The following is a 7,633-nucleotide window of genomic DNA, read 5'->3' on the forward strand; positions in this document are numbered from 1 at the left end:
GCCCATTGCCACTGTTTAACTTAGAGAGTCACACTATGTCTCTGCAGCATGAATAGTAAGCTAGAGCATAATATGCATGGCTAAGTCAATTTCTAAAGTCAGTTTTCTACTTATGAACACGTAATTTTTTTCAAAGTATTAGATTTGTGTAAGCAATACTTCCTTTAACTCCTCGTATATAATCCTGATGATTTTCTTAAAGTTTCTCTACGTGGAATTACAGTTTCCAATGTTCTGATTATAGTATTTTAATGGCTTTGAAATAGGCATGAAGCCCATTTGTCTTTTTTTTCCCTCCTATTTTACTTAAGGGTAAAGAGTAGGGATGACACTGACCCTATTTTTCATTGTCAATTACCGTGTGGGTGGTCTGGCTTATTAGCATGATGCTGGGTGGCACCTGGCGAGGCTAAGGGAGGCCTGAGCCCGATACAGGGGTCCTGGCATTCTTGTCACGGCCCCAAAAAGGATTCGAGAGCATGGCAGAAAGCACAGAAAATTTATTATAGTGATAGTATGCACTTGAGAAGTGGGAGCCTGTGACCTCAGAGAACGAGACACCCCCATGGGTCTGGGTGGAAAGTTTTTATTAACTGTGAGCAAGAGGAGGGGATAGGGTGGTCCTCAGCTTCTGATGCTGGCGGTAACCAGTGATGGGGCTCATTCTTTTCCATCCTCTCTAGATAGCGATTTCTTTTCTGGTGTTCCTGGAACTGTCATGGGGGTTGGGGGGAGGTGAAGGTTGGTTCCAAAACTGTCATGCAAATTTATTATCATCGGCAGCCGTCCGTCTCGAGAGACGATGGTGTAGCTTCTTAAGAGTCTATCTGCACCGCCGAGAATGGCTGTGCAGTCCGACTCGGGAGTGACACGGTATCTGTCTCCTCCCGTGTTGAATCGACATCTTGTGATGACGCTGGAGTGTCCTCTCCAGTGAAGCTGAAGCTACAGAGCCTGGGCAGGATGATATGGAGGGTCTGCTGTTGCCCATGCTGCAGACCCCCCCTCTCTTCGCAGCTGAAGGGTCCAAGGGAAAGACGGAGTCAATACAGCTTGGCTTCAGGTGCGACGCAGGAGTTGCCGGTGTTGACTACAATGTCAAACCGCCTTAGGGACTCCGGCTCCGGATTTTCTGTCGGGGTTTACTCCCTTAGCCTTTCCCCTGAAGAGATATGCCGCAAGGCAGCGGAGGTTTTTTGGAGTCAGAGTTTTCCTTCTCTGACAAATTTATTATAAAGATATTATAATGACCCGGTGGGTCACTCTTCAGTCAGTATGTTTCCTGGATTTGGTGGAGACCTGTTTTGTTTGTCTTAACTACAGGAAATTGGGATGGGGAAGCAAGGGACAGGTGGTCAGTGAAGGTCACAGCAGTGAGGTCCTGATGTTCCAGCCAAGACTGAAAGGGGCTGGTTAAGCTTGAGGATTTTTTCCTGTTCTAACTTCCCTGCCTCAAGCAGGTCCACAGGGACCTGGTCAGTATATTAGCTGCTAAAACTCAGTTCCTGAACCTTTAACATCGAGAAGCAAGCCCAGAATCTGTGTTGATCCCGGGATACGAGGCTCATCCTGAGCAGCCAGACAGTACCCGTGATGTGGACTTCCCTCGGCTGGAGCTGGATCAAACGAGATAAAGCTGTTGAAATGGCCCCTTCCGTGCAGAGGCTGCATGGAGTCATGAGACCAAAACCGCCCTCTGCCTCCCCATCTGCTGCCCACTTCCACCACCAAGAGGCAGCTTAGACTTTGGGCATTACAGCACCCCCCCCCCCCATACACACACAAATTACAGGGTTTTCCAGATAATCCAGAAATTGTGATGGGAACTCAGATTTGAAGCACTTAGTTGCTCCGCCCTTAGGAATTAGCATTTCTGCTAGGGGCTTAGGTAGCAGTGTGTGCAAAGGTGTGTAAGCAAGGGCGTGCGTGCAAAGGTGTGCATGCAATGTTGTGTATGCAAGGGTGTGTGCAAGGGTGTGTATATAAGGGTGTGTTTGTCCGGGCAGCAATGGGCGGGGTGGGACTCTCTCTTTGTCCTTGGCGTGGAGTCTGGCCCCGATGGTAAGAAAGGCGTAGTTTTTTTGGGGGGGAGGAGGAGGGCACCACAGAGTCTGCGTCTGAGGCCATTTCACAAGGCTGACATCTGAGAGAAGGGGGTCAGACATTAACACAGCTGGCAACCCACGGTGTTAAATTGTCCGTAAAAGCGGTTGTTAAAGCCAGAAAAATAAAATGCGGTCCTTCTGCAGACACTCTATGCGCTGCTTATTCAGGAATTTCACAAAAGCTCAAGGCCCGTAATGAGGCCTCCGGAGCTCCTCTGCGTCCCGCTCAGCGTGACCTGCAGGCCACGTGACGCCTGTACATGGAGGCCTAATTGATGAGGTTTTGATGCTTAAATGGCGCTCTGATTGCCAAGTTCTAAGGAGCTGCTGCCTGTCAGGACTCCAAGGTGAGGGGGGAATTTTCGCACTTCATTCCCAGAGCTCAGCTAATGGCTGCTCTGAAATGAAAACTAATTTAGGGAGAAATGGAAAAGGGGAGGGAAACGCATGCCTCCAGGCCAAATTCTGTCATCTGATAGTCCCTTCCTGGAAGAGAGGGGTGGACCAAGTGCCCCTGGGATACCTTTTGCTCATTCCATGCCTGAGGACTAGTCAGCTCCTTCCAATTCAGCCTGTGGATGGTGCATCTGGTTCTACAAGGTTACCTTAATGGGAAAAGCGAGTGCCTTTAAGGAGAGGTGCTGTGGCTGCATCTCCATCCATTGTGAAATGCTTCCCTCAAGGTGTGAAAGTGGATCCGCTGGTTTGCCTCCCGGCTCAGGCACTTAATAGCTCCAGGCAAGTCTCTTTCTTCTTTAAACCTCGTTTCCATCATCAGAAAATGTGGGTTGAATTGGAGACTCGTAGCATTACCAGGGAGATTAGGAAAATAAGAAATGCATACAAGTAGCCCGCCCCACAGCGGGGAGTTCGGGCCTCACCGTCACCTCTTCTTGGCTGCTTCCTTTTGGCTGTGACTGATGGCAGTTGAGCTGTTGGTTCTGTCTGAACAACAACCCCAACCACCAGAACAAATGACTTTTCTGCTTCCCATATGCCAGGCACCCGGCTGAGCATGGATCACCCCATGTCACCCTCTCAGTGGCTGAGACACAGGAGAGGAGCGCCCCTCCCTTTAGGCACCCCTTCCTACCACTTGCTCCCTCCCATTCTTGCCCCCGGCTCCTTTCCCAGGCAGGACAGGGCCCGCACTCGCGCTGACCCTGGATTCTAGCTGCTGGGTTAACGGAGGCGTGGGCGCTCCTGCGCAGGAGGGGCAGGGGGCACAGGCTGCTGATGTCCGGGTATCCGTGCAGGTGAGGCAAGACTGGGAAGGTCTGAAAGTATAAGAAAAACCAGGTCTGACGTTAAAAAGGCTGCAGTATGCAACGATCAAGATGGCTCAAAGGGAATTTAGGGGGGAAGATCCTAGAAATGTTCCAGAGCTAACTTTATTCAGGGCATAGGGGTATTTACAGCACAGGTGTCTCCCCTGCTTTCCCGTAGTTCACATTACACCCCTTCACTTCTACTAACGCACCTATGTTTGTTAATCTGAAGAAATCCAAAGTGGATTTTCACTTTTACATACACGCAAAAAAGCAAAAAAGTGACCACAGCCTTGAGCCTTTGCTTTGCGGCCGGAGTGCCCCTCACTCCCAGACGCTCCTCTCCACGCTCAGCAGCTCAGCACCCAGCCGCCAGAGCTCGGAACTGTGTCTGGGAGCATCTGCGCTTTATCTCAGTTAGTTTTGTGCATCCGTAGCAAGATGGGTCCTAAGGGAATTGCTTCTTCATTCCGTGCCATTTTGACCTACAAAAGGGCTCCCAGGAATGCTCTGCTCTTGAAGAGCGGGGACACCTCTCCTTCCTAAGCAGAGCCTCTGAGGGGGAGCGCTCTGGGGTGCTTCTGACAAAGGGAAGCTCTGAGGTGCCCCCCCCCCCCATGGGACAGGAACTGTTCTTCCCTGTGTTTTTGGGTTGCATTCGTTTGGGTTTTGAGATAACTTTCATTCACTTTAATGGGAGGTGGGTTTCAGTAACCTTTCTTCTAGGCGAACCTGTCTAGCCACGGCGTCATGGCTGACGTGAAGTCACGCCGATCCAGCCACATGGCACACCCCTGTTCACACATGCAGCCTTAAAGGTCGGTTGTCATTAAGCAGCCAGGGGTCACTTTCTCACTGGCTTGTTTATCCACCAGTTCTTGGTCTCATGCCATCCGGATGCTGTCCCCAGTCATGGCTGTGGCACTTGGCTTGCCAAGGCCTGGATGACCAATGGCTTGTTAACTGCTAATCTCAGGATTGCCTCTTCCATTTTCGTTCCGTGTGGCTTTGCTGCAGCATGAGAGAAGACTAAAGGGATGTTTTCTCCCTTGTTTGCTTCTCTGACAAGACTCTTTGCTAGTTTTCTTCTCTCAGACTCTATCCTCTCTGCTCGCTTGCTCAAATATCCTCACAGTTACAATCCTTTGAGTCCATGGGGTCTACCATCCAGTAACCTGACTGTGTTCATCATGGCTGGTCCTCTAGTTTCATCTTTGCTTTCCTGTTTTCCATCGCTTTCTCCCTCTTTTTTAATTTTTATTTTTGCTACGTTATTGTGTGAGAGTTTCTCAATGTTATCTTAACTTCTCTTTAGTTTTCCCTTTCTGCTATATTATTTAAAAAATAATTTCCAGGGCCTCCTTTTGGAGCTCCTAGGGTTTCTTCATTGGCGTCCTGTTTCCGTTTCCTGTTTGCAAATTTTTCTTATTTGAAAGTGGAGAAAAAATAAAACCTTTCTCTCCCTCTATGGTCACTTTCTTTTTTCTTTCTGGATTGTACTTTTTATGTATCTGTTTTGGTTTCTATATTATAAGCTATCCTCCACAATGTGGGGAACTCTTATTTCAGAGCCATCCCTACAAAGCTCACTGGAACCCCTGAGGCTTGTAGGCTGGGAGGGATCTGGCTGGGCCAGTTAGTGGGGAATTTGCTGGTGTTGGTTTCCTTAGGTCTTTCCTCTTGGCACAATTTCCTGAGAAAACCCTGGAGTCTCTTGCTCAGTGGGTGAAGAGCTAATTGCCATCATTCTTGGAGCTGAATAGAATAGGATAGGGGTTGTCAATAGCCAGTACCCATGCATGATGCCTCTAAGTGCCCTGTTTTTTAGTATTCTGATACCCGTCCTCACTGTGCCCGACACCCACCGGTACACGGAGCCGGGCTGTGTTCTCTCAAAATGCAAATCCCCAGTGTTGTGCCAGTGTGAGGGAAGGACAGGCAACAAGCTAACCGGGCTGGTGAGAGGGTCTGACTGCTTCTTAAATCAGATTTTAATCACTCCTCATTAATGTCATTTCTTCCCTTCAAACTGGCTTCTGCGTGCCTCGTTTCCCCAGTTATTGACGCTTTGGGAGATCCTCGTATAAACTGGGGTTCCTCTTGGCTTCCCTCCTGCTGGTTTGGGCTTCAGTTTTCTCAAGTCTAAAAAGCATTTACTCATTGTCCATTTGATTGACACCCTTCAAAATTCTGCTGTCGTTCTCTCCCACTTTCCCTATCTCTGAAGGGCTTCGCTTTTCAAATAGCTTCAGAGTTATTTGAGTGCGATTTCAGGAGGAAATTGAAGTAGCTGTAGGTGGCCCAGCGATCCTCTTAAGCCCGTCTCCTCGGATTCCTTATTCACCTGAATTAGCAGTCCACGCTCACAGAGTGCCGCCATTTCCGAGACTCTTCATTTCGGAAGATTCCTTTGTCTAGTTCTCATACTTGCGTGAATGATGATGGGTTGGAAGTAGTGTTTTGGTTGTTGTTCCAAAACTAATTCTCCTTAATACTTTAATGAAAGAAAAGGTGCCCGTGATACATCTTATTACCATCATATCCTCATTCCCGTGTAAGACACCATCTCAAAATCACTGTGAGCTGTCATGGTTTCCTTTACTTTTGACTGTTCTGAAATTTCTCTTATTTTTTCAACTTGCCATTGAGTGCATACTAAAACTTCTGAATCTGTCCTCCACATCTCCTAACTTTTCCTGCATTTGGAGGATAATCTCTCCTGTGGATGTTGCACCTCACTGGTGGGATCCACAGAGACGTCTGCTGTCTTCGTTTCTTTAATGTATTGGTGTTGCCTGTTCATTCAGGTACCTGGCCTGGAAATTAATACCTCACGTCATAAGTCCCGCCTTACATGCCAATACAGGAAAAGTATCTCTCTGTAATGATTTCTGAATTGCCTCTCTTTCTAGTGTTGCTCTTTCTCAGATATCAGTCTTTCATCTTGAGTTTCTCTTTTCATCTGTCTTAAAATGTTGGTCTTCTGTGCTGCTGGGAAAGTACTGCTCCTGGGTGAGCGTTTTAGTAGCTTTGCTGTGGTAATGGTGAGATAATGCTCCTTTGCTCTTTTGTGTCACATGACAGGGTACTTCTCCTCATCTCCAGCCTCAGGCTTCGGTTGTACCTGAGTGCAGGTGTAGGTAGAGGAGGCGGGGAGGAGCCAAAGTCCCTAATTGTTCTTTCTGTTGTTCTTCAATCAAACATCCACTGGTCTCCTGGCCTCTGCTTTCTATACCCACCACCTTAGAGCTTTATATCCAGTCCCATCTGCCCGTTAGACCTCTTCCTGGGAGTCGTGGGTTTGATATCCTCATTCAGCCTAATCTCATCCACATTCCATTCTGAGAGATTCTTCATAATATCTGGTTCCTCGATGGCCCCACTTCTCATTTCCCATTACTGTTGTAGATCCTTTAAGAAATATTTGTAAATAAGCCTTTTCCATAATTTCTATGGATTTGTAGTAAAAAAAATTAGGCTGTCGCTTACCACATGCCAGCATCTTTTCTCCATTTCAGCATCTTTATTCCAAAATATCTTCCACATTCACTGTCCTGCCAATTTCAGTTTGGCCTCTGTCTCATTTAGCTCTTGTATCATTAGATTCCTCCACAGACTTTAACTCAAGTCAACAACAACTGCCCTGTTTTTTCTTATCTTTTGTGACAGCATAATGTCCTTATTTCCCTCCTGTTTGTCTAGTTGCTCCTTCTCAGTCAGTTCTGGCAGCCACTCTGCCCCTTCCAGACCTTCAGTGTTCAGTTCTGGGACTCTCTTCCCTTTTGTGGTGACTCCATGTATTTAAATATCATTTAATATCACCTGAAATGATAGCTGCAAAGGGAATATAATATATGCATAAGTTATAAAATATTATATAAGGTACATAATAAACACATAAAACTGATCTGAGTATCATTCTGAGATATTATATACAATATGTCAGATCTTTTTTATGTAGCTCAACTTAAATATTCAATTACCTATGTGATATAGTCCCTCATTATCTTACAGGTATCTCATATTAGCATTATTCAATCATTAATTTACATAAAAATATATCCTTTGAACTTTGTTAGTCCTAACTCATATATATGTTTGGATTATATAAATGTATGTATGTGCGGTGAAAGTTTTATCTCACCATATTCATGTACATGTAATGAGTTCTGTGCTTTTTTCCTCTTCTTAGTAATACCAGGACCCTGGTACAGGCCTTCCACCTTATTGTCACAGGCTGATTTCCTGGAGACAGAGAGT

The sequence above is a fragment of the Furipterus horrens genome, unplaced genomic scaffold (genome assembly GCF_987537825.1).
Source record: "Furipterus horrens unplaced genomic scaffold, mFurHor1.1.pri manual_scaffold_11, whole genome shotgun sequence".
NCBI classification, from domain to species: domain Eukaryota; kingdom Metazoa; phylum Chordata; class Mammalia; order Chiroptera; family Furipteridae; genus Furipterus; species Furipterus horrens.